The 18,666-nt window shown below is 48.6% G+C and overlaps 1 pseudogene; it reads left to right on the top strand.

Annotated features, from left to right (window-relative positions):
• Window positions 1-6,741: 6,741 nt before the first annotated feature.
• LOC142440515 (cofilin-1 pseudogene) lies at window positions 6,742-11,336 on the top strand (annotated as a pseudogene).
• The last annotated feature ends 7,330 nt before the right edge of the window (window positions 11,337-18,666 follow it).

The raw sequence follows: 18,666 nt of genomic DNA, 5'->3' as shown, positions 1-18,666 counted from the left end.
TTGCAGTCAGCAGCCCAATGGGTAACCGCTGCACCACCTTATAGAACCATTGACAGGTGGGTGATGGCCATCTACCCACAACTAGTAGGTGTGCCTTGAAATGGCACAAATTTGGAGGAAGGATGTCATAGACCGAATTATGTCCCTCCTCCTTCCCCCCCCCCCCCCCACAAATAATGTCAACTTGCCTGGCCATGGTTCTCAGTGTAATGACGTGACCCTGCTTCATCATTTGATCCGAGGTGAGGTGAAGGGAGTATGCCCGGAATGTGAGCTGCATCACCTTGCATCTTATAAGAGAGATGAGAAGTGACCAGAGAAAGACGAAACCTGATGACTACCAACCGGAAGCTATAGCCTTTGCACCCAGGGTCCCTCGGCTGAGAGCCTTCTAAACCCAGGGGAAAGTTGATACCAGAACATAGGAAGATGGCCTAGGAGCACAAGCTAAGGGAGACCAGCTTCTCACGGGGCTTGTTGCATGTTCAAGCCACTAAGATGGCTTGCAATTTAGAATCCTTCACCAGACTGCAGGGATCTATAGGCGATTCTTTAGACTGCAGTCCTGAGTGGAGATAGCCAGCTTATATAGGTCAAACCCCATTTATCAGAAGCTTTCCTATATAGCAAGTAGATATGACAAAAGCAGAATTTATGTTATGCTTTGAGTGAGTGTTGCAGGGTACAGGATTGATTATAATATCAAAAACAATCTTAAAGAATAACAAAATTCGTCACTGCCTTCAGGTTACAGCATCAACGGAACAATATTGAAGAACAACGAGATTGATACCAATGTCCTGACCTTGGGAATATAGGAGTACATTCTAAAATCAATCATGTGGAGGACTTTCCAAGAGGAAGGGGAGGGAGGCAGGTTCGTCAGCAGTCAACAAGATTGCGTCACTTTGTGGTCAGTTTGCCTCATGCTGACACAGCTAACAGCTCCAAAAAAAAATCCTCACTGCCAGCTAGCCGATTCTAGTGCACAGTGACCCTATAGGACAGAGGAAAAACTCCTGTGGATCTCTTTTGAGAGTAAAGAGCCTCACTTTTCTCCCAAGGAGTGACTGATGGTTTCTAACTGCTGACCTTGTGGTTAGCAGCCTAATACGTAATTACTGCACCCTGAATTTGAACTTCTACCCCCCATAAACTATCAGAATAAATCCGTTAAAGCCATTCGTTTAATGTATTTACTAAGTTAAAGCAATAGTAGGTAGCCAAGAATAAAAACAAAACTCACTGCCATCGAGTCAGTACTGCATAGTGCCCCACTGTGGGTTTCATAACTTTACAGGAGCAGAAAGCCCAATCTTTCTCCTGAAGAGCTGCTGGTGGTTTCGAACTGCTGACCTTGCGATCACAACCTAAAGCGTAATCCCTACACCACCAGTGTTCCTCAGCTAAGCCAAAGAATTAGCGGGGGAAAACACAGATCAACTCACTACATCAAGTTGATTCTGATTCATGAGTAACCCTACAGGGCAGAGAACTGCTCCCTACTGAGGTGGTCAATCTATGGGAATATATTTCTCCCTCAGCAGATAGTAGGTTTGAACTGCATACCCGTCAGCAGCCCATGTGACCCCCTGTTCCACCGGGTCAGGGGATGGGAGTTATAAAGACTTTCTCGGATCACGTGGAGTGTCCCAGTAGCAGAGCTTCCTCTCAGGCCAGCAGGCTGACGGGAGAGAAGGAAGTGGCCATGGCAGGAAGAGCTAGAGCCAAGGAGAAAGAGGGTACAGGCTGTCCAAGGCCTTTTGAGCCAGATCCTGAAAAGACTGCACTGGTGTGGGAGCAGAATCCGTCTAGGAGCATGGAATAGGCGGTCACTGTGGTTTGCTGCCCTGTTCGGTGAAGTGAGTTGAGATGCCCCTCAGAGGCCAGGGGTTCCACAGCTACTCCTCAGAGAGTAGAACCAGCATGAACCCAAAGCCAGGCTGACCAAGAGCCCCAAGAGCTGCCGCTGCGCAGCAAAGACATCTTGAGGTCAAGTTCCATGAGCCCCCTTCACTGTTCAAACTCAGTCAAGTGCCTGCTAAGGCAAGCAAGCCTGCTATCCAAGGGAGAAGGGGAGGGGTTATTTGAACAAGTCATATATTTCCTTTCTTACAGGGTTTCCCAAAAGTAGACCCCTGGTTCTAATTTGTAAAATAAATAACTAATCAACGGGGTTAATACACTAACATGGCCTTTAATTTCTAGTCAAACTAGACACAACCTTAAGTACCTGAGATGGCAGCAAATGTGTAAGGCACCTGTAACTGGGCCAATGATGGCTAACTCTGGTCTATTCCTCATGTTTGTATGGCTAACGAGCTTTAAACCGGTTTTAGATCTTTCAAGAGAGGGGCGGTGCAGACCAACCTCTCACGACACATGAAATTTATGTCCAATTCCAATTTCACCCGTCATTGCTTTGTAGCGCTCATTCACTTATGTCTTCATTGTCCGGGGCTGTTTATGTGCTACAAGCGGTTAAGTAGTTGCCATGGAAATTGTCTGTCTCCAAAAAGACAAACAATGTCTACCATCTGGCCCCTGGTCTTTACAAGGAAGCCCTCACAGGCTGAGGGAGAGTGGGAAAGGATGGCTCCGGGTCACAGTTCAAAACCGCACAGGCTTGCTCCCTACAAAGCGCCTTACCCTGGCTCGAGGCCAGGGCGCGGCTACAGGCAAGTTCGCGCAGAAGTATGCTCGTCTTCGGCTGTGAGTAGGAGTCGACTCAATGGCAGCTGGGTTTTGAATACAGAGAATAAGATCGAGAGGTGATGGATTTGTTGAGTCAGGACCTCTGCCAGCCCGGATGTCACCTTTGTGTGCATTAGATAAAGGCACCCCTCTTGAAGACCTTTGGCTACAAGGGCTATAAATCTTCTTCTCGAGAAACACACCCATCTCTGGTGTCAGCCGCCGCCCCCCCCCCCCCCCGGACTCCACAGGGCTGGTCCACCAGTAGAGAGGGGGTTGGAAGACTGGCGGCCGGGGAGACAAGTGCGTGGGAGAGCCCACCGGTCACATGAGTGAGGATGTAATCAAAGGGGTGGGGAGGACAGCTGGGGCTGGGGAGGGGAGTCCCCAGGAAAAGGGCTGGCAGTGGGGGTAGGCGTTGTTAGTCACCACTGACCTTATGAGCTCATGTGACAGCAGGACGTGACACCTGGTCCAGTTCCAGCTCCACAGTCATTAGCATGTCGGAGTCCACTGGTGTGGCTCTCATGCCAATCCATCTCATTGAGGGGTCCCCTCACCTTCACTGCCCCCACTCTACCCAACATGATGTCAGGGTCTAGTGACACGTCCCTCCTGATGACATGTCCAAAAGTCTCAGGCAATTGGAGATCAGGACCAGGGTTGGGCAGGGGCACAGGTCTATTGGCCAATATTTTACATCCTCCTCGGGTGAGGAGCAAGTGGGCTCTTAAAGACTCCAGAGCAGCCGGATAGCTAAGGTGGCACCATCGGTCTCTCTAGAGCTGCGGTTCTCAACCTGTGGGGGTCGAACGACCCTTTCACAGGGGTCGCTCGATTTGTAACAGTAGCAAAATGACAGTGATGAAGTAGCAACGACAATAATGTTATGGTTGGGGTCCCCACCACATGAGGCACTGTCTGAAAGGGTCGTGGCGTGAGGAAGGTTGAGAACCGCTGCTCCAGAGGAAAGAAGAGGGATGAACATCGAAAGGAATCCAGAAACAACTGCATTCGTCTGGTGGACCGTGCAAACCAGTCTCCGCAATCCTGAGAGCCGAACAGCTAGATGCTGCTGACTGCTACGATCAACTGCTCTGAAAAGGATCGCACCAGAAGGTTCTGGATGAAGTGGGAGAAAAATGTGGGCCAGAACTCAAAGTCCTAAAAAGAGCCCAGGATTGCCGGTAGAAGAGAGTCAGCCGGGGCTCCTAATGACCTTCATCCCTCTTCAGGCTGGGGGCTGAACCTACCTCTGGGGAAAAGAAGCCAAAAGGGCAGCATTCACCCAACACCAACACTCGGGTAAGAAAGAAAAACGCCAAGAGGAAACACAGGAAAAAGCCGAATAAGAGAGGGAACACAGCGGTCATGGCGGAACTGAGACCAACTGTGTTTGAGTTGTTGAACGTCAAAGCCATGACCCACCGAAGAAGGCCTGGAAGGCAAGCAGTGCTCGAGAACTGAGATGCTCCCGAGGATCCTGTCACCTCTTTTTAATCGGCCTGAACGATGGAAGTGAATGATGTACGGATTTTATGTTCATAAAACGATTTTTCAAAACTGATGATCTGCTCTGTAAAGTTAAACTTTAAAAACGTCAGCTCATCACAGGTCTTGGTGGTTCTGTTTGTGCTGGTTTTCAAGGCCTAGGCACTGTCCTACGGCCGCGGGGCTTTCTTGGCTGAGTTTCGGAAGTGGGTCGCCAGGCTTACTCTCATCTCTCAGAGTCTGAGAGCTCTCTTAAGGCTGGTCCTGCATGGCATTTGTAACTGCTGGCACAGCTTCAGGCATCAGACCTACAGGTAGGCCACCACAGCACTGGCAAGCTGGCAGGCAGGGGAGACGGGGGAAAAGAGATTGTCTCTGTCGGGCACAACACGGCTGAACTTCTGCAGACCCAGACTGCTGCTGCCTGCCCCCCAGGAGAGGCTCACCAGCCGCCCAGGTGGGGCACAGCCAGCTCCGCCTTTGTTTTTTGTTTTGTGTGTGTGTGTGTGTGTGTGTGTGTGTGTGTGTGAGGGGGCAGGGGCGGGAAGGGGTGGTGGTGTGTGTGTGAGGGGGCAGGGGCGGGAGGGGGTCGTGGTGTGTGTGTGAAAGCCCTTTGTTTTGTTTTAAGTCACTTCTCTCTTATGACTTTTGTTTCGTTTGAAACCACTTCTCTGTGGCCCCCACGTATTTAAATAAGTCTGCATGGCCCCTGGCTGTGCTCCTTTAGCTACTAGAAAACAATTACATCTCCCTGTGAAGGGCCCCAAAATAAAAGGGTGGCATGCAGAGTGGCCCACACATTGGCTGAGAGCTCAGACCCTGCTCCTCCTGACTGCTTAGTGAGAGATGTGCTCTAGCCTCCGGGCAGCCACGGCCCCTGTGGGAATGAAGGCAAAGTGGCCCTGCCTCGTTGGTGGGGGATGCGGGCTCAGATCACATCAGGTCCTGGTGGCCTGGGCGCAGACCTACCACCAAGAAAGCCTGATACAATCGTGCCCCACGTTTATCCCAGTACAGACATTCAGGCAGAAGAGGCTTCTCTAGGCCTCTCAACTATGCGGGGGGAGAGAGACAGAGAGAGAAGAGGCAGATGCCCAGATTACTTTACATACATACCCCACATTGCAACATAATGTCATCTTCAAAGTATGTTACTTTTTCCTTAATAAAACTCGATCTCTGGTTCCTTCAAATGGTTAAGAGGTTTGGCTGCTAGTGAGTCAAGTCAACTCAGGGGTGCCTCGAAGAAAGGTCTGGCGATCTGCCTCTGAGAAGCCAGTCACTGAAAGCCCTCGAAGCACCGGTCTACTTGGACACATGTCAGAGTGCCCGGAGTCTGAGTCGACTCGATGGCAACTGGTGGTGGATGGCATGCCTAGGAATTATCCAAGGGTGGGCATGAAATAACAATGTAGGACAGTGTAGAACTGCCCCTGCGGGGTTCCAAGACTGCCTTTTGGAGGGAGTAGAAGTCCAGGTCTTTCTCCCACGGAGTGGCTGGTGGTTTTGAACGGCTGACCTTTCAGCAGCTCGAGGAATAACCACTATGCCGCCAAAGCTCCTGTTCTGCAGTCAGGACAACAGAAGCATTTTCTTTCTTCTGCGTGGGTGATAATTGCAGTTTGGGGAACTGAAAAGGAGAGGTGGTCTAATCCCTTAGTGGGCGGATGGGTTCAGAAACACGTGCAGGAAACGGTCTGGCCAAAAAAGCCCATGTGTTTCTTGCCTCTTCTCTTTGTGAAATGTTGCCGTGAATCTGAGGTGTGCCTGTGTCTACTCCAACACTTCTCATGAGCAGCCCCTCCACCTAGAGGGCATAGGAAGGACCAGTGGTCAGGCCCGCGTTCCTGCAGGGTGGGCCTTTTGGGTACATGGACTCCCAGTGTTCACCCCGCGGATCCGAGGGAACATTTGGTTGCTGTGAGACTTTGAGGTTCCTCAAGAAAATTAGTAGTTCAGTTCCAGTGCGGACTTGCAAAATCAGACCGAGCTCAGGTGTACATCCTAGGTGCCTTTGGAGTTGAGAGTACAACCAGCTGACAACCTGAAAATGAATGCCTACTGCTGCCTTTGCCTTTGGAAACCTCTGACTAGTAGCAAACACTGCCGGACAACGTGAAGAGAGGCACTCAGGAGACAGGTGTACGTTGCTGTTAGGACCATCCAGTCGGTTAGTGAAAGACAGCTCCCTGCGCACGGCCTCCCCACGGCCCTGACGTGAGAGCCCGCGATGGCAACCCCGGTGTCCATGCATCTCGCGAAGGGCTTTCCTCTTCCTCACTGCTTCTCCATGTGCACAAACGCGAGCCCTTCTCCGGGAACTGGTCTCTCTTGGTAACATGACCACCGCTTTCTGAAAGTGAAAATGAACCACCAGTGTACTGTGGGCCAAAATACCCCTACTTGACGGGAGATGGTATTGAGAATTTTTTTCTACTCTTCTAGGAATGTTTCCAACAATTTTCTATGAGCATCTTCTTTTTATTACTGAACGAATTGGTGTCATAAGTCTCATATACCGTGAATGCGCACTGCTCTGCTGTAAGCTAAACCGGCATGGGTAGGGAATGAAAACAGACGACTGTTAGGGTGAGGTTGCTTCCTCTCCTTTCCTCCCGGAAGGAGCTGTACGCCAACAGATGAGGAAGGTTCCGGTGTGTTCGGTTAAAAGTATGATTGGTGTATGTGGTTGCTCTTGTTTGGTGTCTCCACAAACGCCAGCTCACCGTGAAATGTACGCCAGAAGGAAACGCTGACTGGTCGTGAGCCCTCCTTGCAATGGCTGTCACGTCTGAGCCCATTGTTGCAGCCACTGTGTCGGTCCATGCCCTTGAGTCGTCCCTTTGGCTGACCTTGAACTTTATCTGAGATCTGGACGCCACGGTGTGCCTTGTTGAGCTGTGAACCCAAGACCAGCAGTCCAAACACACCAGTCGTTCTGCAAGAATGACTAGGCTTTCTGCTCCAGGAGAGATTCACTGCGCTCTCGCTCAGGTCCTGGCTTCCGAGGAGACAGAGCAAAGGCGTAGGGACGGTCACACCACGAAAGGCCGTGCCATGTGCAGCCTGTTCGCTGCACGGACTGCGCTCGCTGCGTGCTCAAAGACAAGGCCACTGGAGGTCACAGCCATCAGGGACATTTCCGAAGCAAGTGTCTTCGCCATATATGTGCTTCCCAAGAGCAGGTGACGCTGCTCACAGAAGGTGAGCCGTGCCGTTCACAGAAGGTGGTCAGGGACCGGTCACGTGAAACCCTGAAAGACCCAAACCACCTACACTGATGGAGCCCTGCGGGGGCTGCCCACCCCGCCTCCGAAGCCTAGGTAAAGATTGCACAAAGGGAATCAAATGAAAACTTCCCACAGGGGCAGTCCTCTCATGGCACCAAGGGTCGGAAGGAACTCAGGGGCAGTGACGTTGTTTGTTTGCTTGTTTCTACTTTAGCAAGCATCAAGTCTTCCTCGTGGAACTGCGCGCTCCTGAGCACATTCCCACGTAGGTGAGACAGTCTCGCCATCCCAGAGGCCTTCTGGCCGTGTTTTCTCCACGCCAGCCTTGTCTGTTCTGGAAGTGCATCGCGCGTTCCGTATTCTTCCCCGACACTGGAAGGCAAGCGCACCCATTCCTCTCCCGTCTTCTCTACTCGGGTGCAGCTTTCACGGAGGCAACTGAAAATAGCGAACATGATGTGGGTCGGGCGCCCCAGTCCTCGCAAGGGCCTCCGTGCCCCTGCACACGGAAGAGGTCAGGTGCGCATGCAGGAAGTGCAGTTAGACTTCTCCACTGCCGCGAGCACCGAGGATCGAGCACAGGGAAACCCCGGGCCCCTCCGGTCTTCCATCATTTTAGTTCAACTTCATCTGGTGCCTATTTATTAAGAATTAAACATTCTCTCTCCCCACAAGACACTTGGTAACGAGCTACCAAGGAAGGAAAAGCAAGATTCCCGTGGGGGAACCTGGTACACACTCCCTGAAGCCAGCGCTCAAAATTCAGAGCAGCTCCGCTGGCAGGCGCTGCCAGTCAGCCCGTGCGCGGACCACACAGCACCACCCCTGGCCTTCCTGCCCCAAACGCACAAAGGGAATGTCACCATAGGGGTACCAGACAGAGACATTGGCAGCAATGCCAAGCCACAGGCGCATCGGAGGAACCGTGCCACACCAGGCGATGGCACCAGAACACAATGTGTGGGAATAGGAGCTGGTCATTTGATGTGTGTTTTTTTAATTTGTGTAAGTGAAAATCCTTCGTATTGTAGTCTAAAAAGCTTTCCCCTATGTGACTAGTCCCCTTATCGCAATAATATTTGAAATCCTATACCACTGGCTAGTTTCATGATACTGTTATGAGAATAACCAAAGGCCCTAGGAAGGGCCTTATCTCTCAAAAGCTGACATTGCTGCCCTAAAGTGGAACAAGGATATAAAGAGAAGGCAGATAAATAAATGGAGTTTAAGCCCACACTTAACTGTAAGCCCTAACCTAAGAACAATCTAAGCCTTCACCTAAGAACAATCGCTCTTTTGTTTTTAAAGAGTTTAGTTTATATAAATTTACATATCGTACACTTCTACAGTTAAATAGCTTTTTAAGGGTTGAATATCTATCATCACAATCAGTGCTAGTGCTCTCTCCCACCTCCCTAATTCCCCTCACTCTCCCTACTCCCACCCTGTCCCTGAGAAACCACTGCATCAGTGATTGTCTCTACGCACCCACTCCTTCTGGGAGACCAAACAGAAACAATAAAAAACAAAATGAAACAGCAAGACGAAATATATATAATAATAACATAAAGATAAAAATCAAGAGCCAGATAGAAAAGACCACCAGCAATATTTTTAAAAACCTGAGAAGAAATTTAGAATGAGAGAAGTACAGGGGCTACAATCCTGTGTATTTCTGATTTCAAAGCACACTGTACACCTCGCAGCCCATATACAGGTTTCACCTGAGAACGAAGAATGAGAACCCCATACTTCTCAAGGTTATCCATAGTTTGTTGTGATTCACAATGGAATACCTTTGCATAGTCAATAAAACAGAAGTCAACATCTTTCTGGAATTCTCTGCTTTCAACCAAGATCCATCTGGCATTGGCAATGATACCCCTTGTTCCCCTTCCACTTCTGAATCCAGCCTGAACCTCTGGCAGCAACCTGTCAATGTGCTGCTACAACTGGTTTTGAATTATCATCCGGAAAATTTTAATAAGTGATAATGATATTGTTTGATATCCCTGCATTCTATCACCTTTTTTTGAATGAGTACAAATATAGATCTCTTCTGGTCAGTTGACCAGATAGCCATCTTCCAAATTTCCTGGCAGAGACGAGTGAGTGCGTCCGGTGCTGCATCAGCCTGCCAAAGCTTTCCTTTGGTGTGCCATCAATTTCTGGAGCCTTGTCTTCGGCAAAAGCCTGTAATCCAGCTTGGACTTCTTCCTGCAGTCCTATCAGTTCCTGATCATACGCTGCCTCTGCAGGCACTGGGCGGGAAGCAGACGTCATCATATGGACTCACTCATTGGACTAAGTACATACTTTCCTGAGCACTCGCTGGAGCGTTTCATCCAGCCGTCTGGGGTGGGGGAGAGACCACGAAGCTCCCCAAATCAAAGAATCAAAAGCATCTTACTGCGCACCCACAAGCGAGGCTGTCTATGGTGGAAGTATATCCTCCTTGCTACAATCAGTGACGAGCCATGTCCGATCATTTGAAGAGTCTGTCAAAAATCGACTTCAGCATGTTGGAAAACTGCTACACAAAATAAATACTGGCAGGCTTAAAACAACTGCGAGCTTTTAAAAATTATCTTCTTAAACAAGTCATTTTATTGGGGCCTTTACAGCTCTTAAAACAGCCCATACATCAATTATAAGAAGCACATTTATACATGTTTGCCATAATTTTCAGAATACTTTCTACTTGAGCCCTTGGTATCAGCTCTTTTTTTCCTCCCTCCCCCACCCTTGTGGCCCCTTGATAAATTATAAATTATTATTGCTTTCATATCTTACCCCATCTGCTGTCTCCCTTCACCACGTTTCTGTTTGTCTAAGGGAGCTTTTTTAGAGGTAGGGCGCCACCTTGCGACAAGAGGGTAAAAAGCCACTGTGAGAGAGATGGCATCTTTTCTGGCAAAGCCACCATGGGGAAATAACTCAAAACCGCCCGCTGGCGGCATATAGGACAGAGTACAGCTGCTCTGTAGGGTTTCTGAGGAGTACACGGATCCACAATCAGCACTCATGGGAGCAGCGATTAAGTAATCAGATTGGGGAAAGAAGAAAAAAAGCGGCTCCTACTAAACGGAAGGGGCCGGGAGAGGCCGCGTTCAGTGGGGTCCCGGCAGCAGGGGCAGCGGCTCCCATCCTCTCTTCCTCTCTCTGCCAGACTCTTACCGCTTAAGGAAACACGGCCTCTGGTGCGGCTGTCTCCGACGGAGTGATCAAGGTGTTCCATGACGTGAAGGTGCGAAGTCCTCGACACCGGAGGAGGTCAAGAAGCGCAAGAAGGCCGCGCTCTTCTGCCTGAGCGAGGACAAGAAGAACGTCATCCTGGAGGAGGGCAAGGAGATCCTGGTTGGGGACGTGGGTCAGACGGTGGACGGCCCCTACGCCACCTTTGTCAAGATGCTGCCTGACAAGGACTGCCGCTACGCTCTGTAAGAGACCAAGGAGAGCAAGAAGGAGGGCCTGGTGTTCATCTTCTGGGCCCCCGAGTGTGCACCCCTTAAGAGCAAAATGATCTACGCCAGCTCCAAGGATGCCATCAAGAAGAAGCTGACGGGAATCAAACACGAATTACAAGCAAACTGCTACGAGGAGGTTAAGGACCTCTGCACCCTGGCCGAGAAGCTGGGGGGCAGCGCCGTCAGCTCCCTGGAGGGCAAGTCCTTGTGAGCCCCCTCCACCCCTGCCAGGAGCACCCGGCAGCCCCAGACCTGCCTGCGGGGGCTGCAGGCTGCCCCCTTCCTGCCAGACCGGAGAGGCTGGGGGGACCCCAGCAGGGGGAGGGCAATCCCTTTGCCACAGTTGCCAAACAGCCCCCCCAACCCCTGGACCAGCCCACCTCCCTCCGCCCCGACGGCTCTGGCCTTCCCAAATGGCTTCTGATCTTCGATTCCTTTGTTGAAACAGACCAAGTTCCCTCCCTGTCCCCCCAGTTGGGGAAGGGGGTGTATTTTTTTATTAACGTCCACTCCCCATCCCCCCTTTTCCAGGCTGCCAACTTCTAACTGCAGTAGCGAGTCCGTGCTTGTTCATTTAGCACTGTGTGTAAGTGGAAAATTAAGATGACCCGCCCCCTCCGGCTGCTCTCCCCGCCCCACTCCCCTCCAGTCACTGACAGCCACTTGTTTGGGCCTATGAGAAACCTTCAATTAAAAAAAGAGAGAAGACAAAAAAAGAAGGGAAAAAAGCATTGCACTGGGCAAACCTACTGCCCAAGACCTCTTTAAAGCTTTGAAAAGCAAGGATGTTGCCTTGAGGACTGTGTGCCTGACCCCAGCCATGCTATTTTCCATCCCCTCGTGTGCGTGTCAATGCCGGGCAATGCATAAGGGAGACCACAGGACTGACACGTTTGCATGATGGCCTTGGTAGAGAGTATGGAAAGTCTTGGAGGAAATAGAATGCTCCTTGGAAATGAGAATGGCACGGCATCCTCTCACCTACTGTTGACGTAAGGAGAGACCAGTTCCTGGAGAAGGACTTCATACTAGGTAGAGTAGCCCACCCACTTCAGCACCATCAGGTCGATTCTGACTCGTATCAACCTACATAGGGTGACTGAGGTTGTAGATCTTGCCAGGGGCAGATAGCCTCATCTCGCTCCCAAGCTAGTCCGAGGCTTACCTGACAGCACCCCCGGGCTCCTTCGGGAAAGGGACAGTGGAAAAGAAGGCCCTGTCTGAGATGGTGGGCACAGTGGCTGCAGCAATGGGCTCAAGCCAAACATTGTGAGTAGGGTCCATGTCCAGGTCCAGGTGCCTGGCTGCCGCTCTTGCCATTAGTCTCAATGCACTAGATGACACCTAACAAAAAGTCCTGACAGAAGCAGATCGCCTCATCTCTCTCCCGGAGGGTAGCTGCTGGGTTCAACTCACCAACCTTTCAGTTGGCAGCCCCATGCTTGACAAACCGGGCTACCAGGACTCCTTATAAGGGGTAGAGAGCCTGTATTTATCGACTATGTGCAGGTAGTATGCAAGGCATTTTCTCTTGTTAATTCCCAATCCCCCAATTATTCATGGGAAACAGCCTGAGAGTTATGCAGCTAGTAAGCATCACTTCTATAGTTACACAGTGTGATTGATGGCCATAGTTTTGCAACAACATGGCTGACCCAGATGCTCAGTGGTTTGGCAGCTGAGACCTAGTACTGCCCCATGAGAAGGTCTCCTCAAGGGTATGGCCTGCTCCCAACCTAAGTAAATACTGTGGGGAAGCTTGAGTTTTTCTCCTGGGTCTGGGGATCCTGTATCTGGCTCATTGACCTCTCACTCTTTGGACTTGAGCCAACAGCCTGCCATATTGCCTACTAATTCTGAGAGTCATGGTGTCGCTGGAGGGTTTGAACCTCCAACTTTTCCTTTAACAGCACAATCAATGTGCCCTGTGCAGCTACAAGCTTCCTGCTGCTTTGGGTTCAAAAGCCTCCTACCTAACATCTGACCCAGTGGCTTTGAACTTGCTTCTACAACTGTGACCCATATTCTTGACATAAACCTTTATATATATTTATACACACACACACACACACACACTGTGGCTTCTCTAGAGAACACAAGCTAAGACAATAGAGATGGACTAGTGACTGAAGTGATATATCTTCCTGATTATCTGCCTCTATGTCCCCATCCAAAGTTTCAGGGTCCATTTATTCTCAATGTCCACACGTTAACATCAGATACCATTTGTCGGGAATTGTTGGCATCGTAATTCAGACACTCTTATGATCAGACTCTGGGTTTGGTTTCAACGCTATCAGCTCTGCTAGACAAGAAATAAAAGCTTTCTTTCGGGGCACAAATAGGAAGTTTTATGAAGTGCTCCAAGTCCTCTGCTCATCTCTTTCTTTTATTACTTTGCTAATTGTAAGTAGGACCAACCAGCCAGTGGTAAAATTGTAGCATGTCAAATGTACTACTACCTGGAGCCTCACTTCCCAATATTTGATCTATTGATGGTGGTTTTTGCATACTGTCAACTTCTGCCATGGATGAGAAGTCCTCTCTGTAGTAATGGTGGCACAGTAACAAGTACTAGTGGAGGGGAAATTATCCAGGCCTTTAAAACTAATCAAGACTTGAGAACTAATTTGAAAAAGGCATCATTATGATTGCTTCTCTCGACTACACTCCTAACAACAAATGTTTTAGGTTGGGTTTCCGAGAGAAGCAAGATGTGGTAACAAATATTTTAGAGGGGTCTCTAGAGGCTCCTATCAAGAAAATGGCTCACACAGTTTCAGAAGAAACAGGCAAGTTCAAAGTCCATGGATCAGGCATTAGGCAGACGCTTTTTCTGAGGGCTGATGAGCCCAAGATCGACAGGAAGATTGAGGCTGAAGAAGTAAATAAATCCATGTTGGCAGATCAGGCTGGTCGGCAAGCCACCACCAACTCCTAGGATTAGCAAGCAATATGGCAGCCTGGCGGCTCAAGGTTAAAGAACCGGAAATCAAGGAGCCAGATGTAGGATCCAGACCCAGCAAAAAGCAAGCAAGCTTTCTACTGTGCACTTAGACCAAAGCAGGTCATAGCCTTGAGGTCGCATTGTAAAGGTTTACTCAGGCCAAGCCACGGAGACTCTGGCCCCACTGGCAGCACGCGTAAGTATCAAACCCAGGATCCCAACTCCTCAAACTCTTCTTCTAGTAACAATATGATGGCAAATACTCTTCTTAAATCCCTCATCACTGCAAGCTTGGCGGGGCTTTTCCCAAAGCTCAGAAGCAGTCACACCTCAATGTTTCTCCCTTGTTTTATTTCCTGAGCACTCTTTAAATCTAAAATCACCCTCCAATGTTTCTCCAAGTTATATTTCCCAACGTGTTCCAAGACATATTCAAATATGAAGCTGGGAAACAATGCACCAAAACTATTGCCCTGAGATCCTTTTTAAAGTTCTAAAATGCCTTTACGCTTTTAAATTCCTTAATAATGGCTCTTCTATCCACCAGGTTACTGAGGGGGACGTGCAGAGGAGGTGTGGTATTAGCAGAGAGAGGCCTGGTCACTTTGGGCTGCTACTTCATACGACAGCTAGATAGATCTCAGAGGCACGAGAGAATCAGAACCGTCAAGGAAGAGCCGCCAGGGGAGCCCGTTTGAAATCCCTGCGTGAGTGGCGGAGGCCAGGCCACAGCAGGACTGGGGGCTGAGGCACGGAGACCATGAGACGGAGCAGAGGAGCAGCACAAAAACTGTATAACTGAGGCAGAGCAGAGGGCTGGCTTCCAGGCACACAGGGCTAGGGGCCATGAGAGACTGAGAACCGAGAGATTTGGCTGCTGGCTGAGGAGAGGTGCTGCTGTGCACCAGACTGTATCCTAAACGCTTTATGATCCTGACTCGTGGGAATGGGTCAACTTCCCAGAGAAACCCCATCACGTTTAGTATTACCCGTGAGTTGTGTGGCCACTGCTACGAATTAGCAGGCCCTGCAGAAAAGCCGTGCACGATGGAACAGTTGCGTCAGACTGAAGATGGAGTGGAAGGATGATGTCTGGCCTCTGGTTTGTGGCAATCAATCTTGGGCTACTGAGGAGGTGGAGTCTCCTTCTCCCTTGTTTAAAAGGGGGTCAGATGTGGCCTCCACACCTTTTCCATAAAACCTTAAACCAAAAATGTTCCCAAGTCTTTTTAAAACCCGGTAATAGATTAGCTTGCTAGTAAAGAATGCTGCCTTAAGCATCATGTTCTTTTACAGAAATGCCTGCGTGGAGTCACATTGACAACAGCGACCAGAAAGGTGAGCTAGAAAGCTTAGGGTGCAGTGAGTCTGTGTTAACGGAGGAGGAACTTGGAATAGTAGGGTGAGAATTGGCGCACAACTTGAAAAATGTAGACAATACCAGAGTTGCACATGGAAAAATTGTTGAATTGGTGTCATCGTCAACTGTGTCTATTCTCAACAACAAAAAGAGCTTTCACTAGTTTAAAGAGCAATGAATTTTTTTTCCTCCCGGGTTTTGGTACCAAAAAAAAACAAAACAAAAAAAACACTGTAATTTCTAGTGTTATGATACTAAGAAACCTGAAAATTAAAATGAGTATGTTGACAGTAGAGATTAATAGGAATTAGATCTAAATAAACCAAACTCCTGATTCCAACTCATAGGAACCCTTGATAGACTTTCTATGACAGTCAATCTTTCTGGGAGTAGATTGCCTTGGTTTTTCCTTCAGAGCAGCTTGTGTGTTTGGCCCACCAACCCTCCTGGTTGACAGCCCATCACGGAGCCCACCCACAGTGTTAAACCTAAATTCAGAGTAATGAAAAGGCAGAAATGCTTGACCCCCAATAAAATGGTTTATTGAAAAAAAAAGAGAAATGCTTGAGTTGGCATTATTTGAAACCCTCCCATCCAGGAAAAACTTAGAAAACAAAAGTTCAACACATCTATGTTAAACACCCAAGCGATCCTTGCTTGGCAATTGTTATATGGCTTGATAGCATCACTCTCTCTGAATTTGCTACTTCATTATGTTGATGAATCTGTGTCTCATTTATAGAGAAAAGTTTTACATCTAGTCTGTTTTTTATCCTCCGTGGCAACAAAGGAATCTAATGAGAATCCTGAGAAATAGTATAATAAAGCCCCTCCCCCCAGAATGTATTTCGAAGGAGGGCATTGAATCTGCAGCTCTGGGAGAGGGACATATCTGATCGGAGCACACGGGAACAGACAAAGGGGGAGGAGAGAGTGGAGCACAACCTGGCCCACCAGGCGGTGAGGACGATGTTCCTGATTAGAACAGCCAGTCCACAGAAGACCACATGGCCGGTCCCACTGAGACATGACGCCTCACTGACCCATAGCCCTACAGGGGACACCGGAGATACAGTGTGCGAATTGTACCCGATCTGATCCCACCACACTGAGGCAAAACACTAAGGAGGTCCAACAGAACAGCAAGGGAATGGAGTAGCGAGGTCCCCAGGGAATGCTGAAGGTGGACTTTGGGGCCAGGGTGTGGTGCCCCAACAGACTGGACTGGAAAACACTCATAAAGGCCAACAAACACTCCTTGAACTAACTACAAGCTTTTCTTTCTTGTTGTGTTTTGTTGTCATTCGTTTGTTTTGTTGTATATTGTTGCTTGGTTGTGCTCTGTCTTGTTTTTGTGCATGTTATTATCTCTGCAGGTCTAAGTAAGATAGGCTAAATGAAAAATCTGGAGGAGAAAATAACAGGACAGTTCCAGGGGGACATAGGAGAGGGGGAGGTGGGGAGAAAGGTAGTGGTGTTAACAAACCCAGGGACAAGGTAATAAGTGATCCAAATCGGTGATGAGGAGGGTATGGGAGGCCTGGTAGGGCATGATCAAGGGTAATGTAACAAAGGGAATTACTGAAACCCAAACGAAGACTGAGCATGATAGTGGGACAGGAGGAAAGTCAAAGGAAATAGAGGAAAGAGCTGGGAGACAAAAGGCATTTATAGAGGTCTAGATAAAGGCATGTACATATGCAAATATATTTCTATATGATGGGGAAATAGATCTATGTGCATATATTTATAGGTTTAGTATTAAGGTAGCAGAAGGACATTGGGCCTCCCCTCAAGCACTCCCTCAATGCATGAATACTTTGTTCTATTAAATTGGCACTCTATGATGCTCACCTTCCCGACACACCACTGAAGACAAACGGGTGCATAAGCAAATGTGGTGAAGAAAGCTTATGGTGCCTGTCTATCAAAAGATATAGCATCTGGGGTCTTAAAGGCAAACAAGTGGTTATCTAGCTCAGAAGCAACAGAGCCCACATGGAAAAAGCACACCAGCCTGTGTGATCACGAGGTGCCGAAGGGATCAGTTACCAGGCATCAAAGAACAAAAAATCATATCATGTGTGCTCACCTCCATGATACGACCACTGATAACAAATGGGTGCATAAGCAAATGTGGCGAAGAAAGCTGATGATGCCCAGCTATCAAAAGATATAGTGTCTAGGGTCTTAAAAGCTTGAAGGTAAACAAGTGGCCATCTAGCTCAGAAGCAACAAAGCCCACATGGAAGAAGCACAACCAGCCGGTGCGATCACGAGGTGGCGAAGGGATCAGGTATCAGGTTATCATCAGAACAAAAACTCTTATCGTAGTGAATGAGGGGGGGGCGGTGCGGAGTGGAGACCCAAAGCCCATTTGTAGGCCACTGGACATCTCCTTACAGAAGAGTTTTGGGGTGGAGACAAGCCAGTTAGGGTACGATGTAGCAATGATGAAACATACAATTTTCCTCTAGTTCCTAAATGCTTCCTCCCCCCTCACCACTATCATGATCCTAATTCTCCCTTGCAAGTCCGGCTAGACCAGAGGATGTACACTGGTACAGGTAGGAACTGGAAACACAGGGAATCCAGGGTGGATGATCCCTTCAGGATCAGTGATGTGAGTGGCGATATTGGGAGCATAGAGGGAGAGTGGGTTGGAAAGAGGGAACCGATTACAAGGATCTGTATGTGAACTCTTCCCTGGGGGACAGACAATAGAAAAGTGGGTGAAGGGAGATGCCAGACAGGGCAAGATATGACAAAATAATAATTTATAAATGATGAGGGAGAAGGGAGCAGAAAGGAGGGGGAAAATAGGCTGATGCGAGGGGCTTAAGTGGAGAGCAGATGTTTTGAGAATGATGAGGGCAATGAATGTACAAATGTGCTCTACACAATGGATGAATGTAGGGATTGTGATGAGTTGCATGAGCCCTAATAAAACGATTAAAAAATAAAATTTAGAAAAAGAAATAGTATAATAAAGCAGAATCTTCCCCAGGGATATTGCTCTTTACACACAAGGACGCTGGCTAGCCAATGGGCACAGAAGCTACAGGGCAGCAGGATGACCACGACGTGTGTTTGGAGGGCTCTTACCCTGTATCATCTGCAGTCTGCAAGTGTGGAGACTGCGTTCTCCTTTCCAGTTTTTAATGAGGAAACGACCAGCAGGAAACTAGGTGGTTTTCTCACAACCAAGAAACAAATGAATGGCAGAGTCAATAGGAAAATTTTAGTTGTCTTTAAGTGCCCTTCATTAACCTTCACACTAGCCTTGCTCATGTCTGCACACAGTGTTTCTCCTTATCTCAGAGGCGGCTTCCTTGATGTGAATAGCTGAAAACTGAAGGTCATAGCATTTTAATGGCTCATTTTCTCTAACAAATTTAAAAACATTAGTACACACGAGATGTGATATATATTGCAACCAGTTACAAGTGGAATCAAATAAATCAGTCTTACAAGGTG

This window comes from Tenrec ecaudatus, chromosome 2 (assembly GCF_050624435.1).
Source record: "Tenrec ecaudatus isolate mTenEca1 chromosome 2, mTenEca1.hap1, whole genome shotgun sequence".
Classification (NCBI taxonomy): Eukaryota; Metazoa; Chordata; class Mammalia; order Afrosoricida; family Tenrecidae; genus Tenrec; species Tenrec ecaudatus.
This window is presented reverse-complemented; position numbering and strand designations above follow the sequence as displayed.